Below are 5498 nucleotides of genomic sequence, written 5' to 3'. Positions count from 1 at the left end.
ATAATCTGTATACACAAATATCTTCATTTTATAAAGAGATTGGCTCTTCTTGGGACAAGGAGCAAGGAATATGTCCCTGGCTAGGCTTCTAAAGCCAGCAAATGTTCAGAACCAAATTTGGTGTTACTTTATTTTTTTTTAAAACAGGCTGCCCAAAAATTCATTTTTCTTTTTAACAAACTTCTTGATTTGTTTTCCCAGCAGAGTCTGACATGTATTCAATGCAGGACACATCTGAATAAGAAGCGTGGATTTCAATCCTTGAATAGCAGCCAACTAGAAACATGTATAGATCTGCTGACATCTATATATTATCCAGCACTGTAGGTTGGTTTTATTGTTATTTGATATGCAGCCACACACTGCACCATTTGCGGTACTTAATTCTGGATTGCTGCAAAGACTGCTGGCTGAGAAGTGGATCTGATCCAAATCTAGAGCCTTTATTTAAACCCACGCATAACAATTGTCATATAGTACGAATGACTGGGATCTATGCAGGCCTATACAATCAACATAGAGGGCTTTGCAGGTTGATAGCAGGTGGGAAAGTGCAGTACTGTACATTCATCCAGGTTGTTTCCCCAGTTGGGATGCAGTGTGGTACTGTATCCAGAAACAGGATGCTGATTCTTCATCTCTTGCAGACTTTCAGTTACACACATTAGACACAGATATTAGACATGATGATGGGGGGAGGTCTTTTTCACTGCTGTTGCTTATCTATTTATTTAAGATCTGTGCAAAGGTATCCCATAACAGAAACCTGAATACGAAGGCTTTCCCCATTGACATCTCTCCGTTTTGCGGGGGTTGAGAACATGGACAAGGTTGAAGAAGGCTGACTTAGAAAATGGTTCTTAACCTTGGGTCCTCAGATGTTGTTGGGACTACAGCCCCTATTATCCCCAGCTACAGGTAATGCTGGCTAGGGATTCTGGGAGTTGAAGGCTGACATTTCTGGAGAGCCAAGGGATAAAAGCTTCCTCCACTCATTCCTTTTTAATAGGTTTCTAATATTCAGTGTTCAGTGTGGTGTAGTGGATTCAGTGTTGGACTATGACTCTGGAGGCCAGGGTTCGAGTCCCACTTGGCCATTAAACCTTCTGGATCACCATGGGCAAATAACATGCACTCAGCCTCAGGGGAAGGCGATGGCAAACCTCCTCTGAACAAATCTTGCAGAGAAAATCCCATGATAGCATCGCCTTAGGGTCGCCATAAGTTGGAAACGATTGGAGGGCACACAACAACAACAATGTTCAAAACCTAATTTGATACCGTTTGAAAAGTTTGTCTCTCTCCAAATTATCAATCACAATTAAAAGCTGTTTCAAAAAAAAAATTTTCCCCCCTCCACCTGGACATATCAACACACACAGAGATATCACTACCTAAAAGTGAAAATGTAATTGTTTCCAGATTTGTTATTAACACCAATTTCTGCAACCTTGAAAAGCTTTCAGACATTTATGGATGTATCTGGAACTAATATAAGAGGAATGTACACAAATAAGTACCACAACTGTCTGGGGTCAAAACGTCATGCTTGAGAGGTGAAGGCCTGAGAGCAGGGAATGAACAAGCGGCAGTAATGTATAGATCTGCAATGCACCAGCCTGGCTGCATTTAAGCTCGACTCCTGTCTCCACAGGCAGAGGCGATATTTATTTATACTTGGAAGCAAAAATCAAAGGCCTGACATCTTTGACTAGGTTTTGATGTATGTAATGTATGTATGCACAGATGAAGTATCTTCATTGCATTTGGGGCTTCAAAGAAATCAGGGTGGCATGCTGCTTCTCTCTCTTTGAAACCTGTTCTCAAAAACACATCTCTATTAAGCTTTTCCTTTAAACCTTACTCCATAAAGCCTTTCCTTTCCTCCTCATCTGTTACTGAAACTGAATTTACCTTTCTTTCTTTCTTTCTTTCTTTCTTTTTTTTGGGGGGGTTTCAGTGCTATCCTTGCAGGAAATCTTAGGTTCAGTCCTTGGTAACTCCAACTAAAATGAAGCAAGGAGCATGGGATGGGAAAGAAGAAGAAATATTAGGACCTAATACAGTGCTTCTCAGCTATCTGATGTGTGGGTCAGTGATTTTCCCTCCCAGTGTGCCAGAGTCTGGCATCATATTAGTTCCCACTGGCTACAATTGTTTGTTTTTTGGAAACTTGGCAGGGAATGGTAAACAATGGTTTGGGGACGGACACGGGTCCAGGGACCACTGAATAGCACAAACCTACTACAAGCCAGCTTCATGTGTTGAGAACCAATGTGAGGTATTGGTTAGAATGCTGCGACTGGGACATGGGAGATCTGTGTTGAAGTTGACATGAAATTCACCCATAAGACCCGAGGCAGTAGCAGGTGGTTGTGGGGTTAAAGGAAGATAGGTCACCACGTATACCACCAATGGATGCAAACTGGAGGAAAAGAGATTCCTCCTCAACATTAGGAAGAGCTTCCTGATAGTAAGAGCTATTTGACAGTGGAAGACACTCTCTCAGATGGTGATGGATTCTTCTTCATTGGAAGTCTTTAAACAGGCTGGATGGCCATCTGTCAGATGTACTTTTTATTATTAGAATTTTTAATCTTAAAAGTACAAAATAAGCAAATATAAAACATACACGTAACAATACACATAAATAACAAACAATAAAAAAGAAAACAAAAAGACTTACACACACCCAATTGACAACATATCACAATAAGATTTTCAAAGACTTCCTGGGTCTATGTTCCTTGCTTTTTCTGTGTCTATCCATATTCTCGTGCTTCTCTACATTATGATTATGTAATAACTTTCATCTAAAAGCTTAGATTTTAACCAGTTTGTTTCAATTAAGTTAGGTAAATTATGTCAACACAGTGCTGTGGTGCCACAACAAACTACAAACCCCAGGATTCCATAGGATGGCATCGTGGCAGTTAAAGCAGTTTCAAGTGACATTAATTCTGCAGCTCATCCTCAGGGCTTGATCCCATGCAGTGGGTAGTTTTGGTAGATCAAGTTCTGTACAGGCAGCACAGTAATTAAAAAGTTACTGGAGCTGCTTTGCCACACACAGAAAGGAGTTCTTGTGTAGGCGATAGGCTTGCTATATTTAGCTAGCTAACAGGGAGCAGAAAATGCATATAACAATTACTTGATTGCTGTTAAGGTGAAAGACCTTAACAGGTGCTGCATGTTCCCTTATGAAAAAGAAATATTCAATTTTCTTTTAAAAATATTTAACATTTGTGGAGCCTGCAAGACAACAAAAAAGCCAGGCTAAGAGAGAGGAGGGTCATTTTAAGGTACTCTTTCTTCATGCCATGAGCCAAAAGCACAAGGGAATGGGTCATGTTCATTCGGGAATAAATCAGGAAAGACTCAGCCACCAAGGAGGCTGCTTGTTGTGGGCCTGCATGATTTATTGCTCTGCTTTTGCCTGCTTTCAGCCTCTGCTTTCTGAAAAGGGGTTGGAACTTGGTGGTAATCATTCTCCTGGGTGTCAGATGTGTTAGAAATGCTCTGACCCTTTCCTGGGTGAAAACTGCAGCAGAATTTCTCTCTCCTCGTTGAAGGCTCCTTCTTGTATCTCTGCATGAGTCCCTATTAGTAGAGAGGGAAAAAAGAAAGGATCCAGAATTTATTTGCAGTGATGTCACTAGGAATGGCATCAGCTAGTGTAGTAACTCATGGTGTCGCCTTCCCCGTTGACCTCCTCCCATACTGCACCATACAGAATCCTTAGTGATATTTTTTGTACTAATTTTTGTCATAAATCATAATTCCTGTGTATCATTGAGTGTAATGGCAATGGTTGTGACAATGAGCAAAATTAAAATTAGACTTTTAAATTACAATTTCATATGCATAGCCTAAATGTGTTTACATGTACATTGTTTCATGAGGTTAATGTTGAAATTTGGTAAATTGTGATGTTTTGAAAAGGAACGATCTCTGGCTGGCATTCAGATAGCAGAATATGTGCATGCAAGTTTCTCTTATACCTGTGTATGTCTGTTTTGGGGCACTATGAAGACTTGCATTCCATTTCTCTCACTGCACTGCTCAACATCCCCCTCCCTAGATTTGCCATAGCTGTAGCTCTAAGTCATCCAGGCCCACACAACAATTCTGTACCTCATGGGGAGTGGACAGGATTGGAGACGTATCAGCCATGCCCCTGGTGTTGTTGTTGTTATGTGCTTTCAGGTCGTTTCTGACTTATGGCGACCCTAAGGTGACCGTACCATAGGGTTTTCTTAGCAAGTTTCACCAGAAGGGGTTTGCCATTGCCATGAGGCTGAGACAGTGTGACTTACCCAAGGTCACTCCGTGGGTTTCTATGGCTGTGCCAGGATTCAAACCCTGGTCTCCAGAGTCATAGTCCAATGTTCAAACTACTACACCACACTGGTCCCTGTTATCAGTTGTGAAATTAATCCAACAGTGCTAAGACCTCTGGAGGACCCTAGCAAATCTCAGTGCTGATGTAATCATTTTGTATCTGACTACAGGGACACAGTCAGATGCTTCTATAATCCTGACACTTCTAACAAGGCATGGTTGTGGGAGTAAGGTTTAAATGGATGCAAAGTAACTTGGGAAAAGGTGATAACAGGGCTCAACCTACTGTAGATCCATATAGAATCATAGAATCATTGACTTGGAAGGAAGAGACCTCAAGGGTCATCCAGTCCAACCCCCTGGACATCTCTTCAAATATTTAAACAGGGCTATCATATCACCCCTTAACCTTCTCTTCTCTAGGCTAAGCATACCCAACTCCCTAAGTCTCTCCTCATAGGGCTTTATGGTTTCCAGACCTTTTACCTTTTGGGTTGCCCTCCTTTAGTCATTCTCCAGCTTCCCAACATCCTTTTGGAATTGTGGTGCCCAGAACTGAATGCAGTATTCCAGGTGAAGCCTGACCAAAGCAGAATAGAGTGGCACTATTACTTCCCTTGATCTCTAGACACCATACCAGCCTAGAATCGTATTGGCTTTTTTAACTGCCGGGTTTCTTCTTCCTTGACTTGGCTTCATCCTTCTTCTGCACCGTACTCCTGGAACTGCCTCCCTGAACGTCTATGGACTATCTCTTCTCTTGCTAGTTTTAAATCCAAATTGAAGACTGACTTGTTCTCTAAAGCATTTGGAATGGTATTTTAATATTGTTTTACAATTTTATATTTGATTATATGTATGAGTTGTTATTAAGGTTTGTATTTTAACTGAACAACTTGCTTAATTTTGAATAATTTATATTTTATGACTTAGATTGTATGCTATTAGCAGGTTATATGCTGTTTTGATGATGCTTTTAAAGTGCCATGCAAATTTATGGTGCTATATAAGTAAACATTAACAACAACAACAACTTGTGGTCTACTAGTATGACTAGATCCCTTTCACATATACTATTGTCAAACCAGGAGGTGTTCCCCATCCTATATCTGTGCATTTCACTTTCTTTTTCTCCCAATGCAGAACTGCTGTTCTAT

This window comes from Sceloporus undulatus, chromosome 1 (assembly GCF_019175285.1).
Source record: "Sceloporus undulatus isolate JIND9_A2432 ecotype Alabama chromosome 1, SceUnd_v1.1, whole genome shotgun sequence".
In the NCBI taxonomy this organism is placed as follows: domain Eukaryota; kingdom Metazoa; phylum Chordata; class Lepidosauria; order Squamata; family Phrynosomatidae; genus Sceloporus; species Sceloporus undulatus.
Note: the sequence above shows the minus strand (reverse complement) of the source record.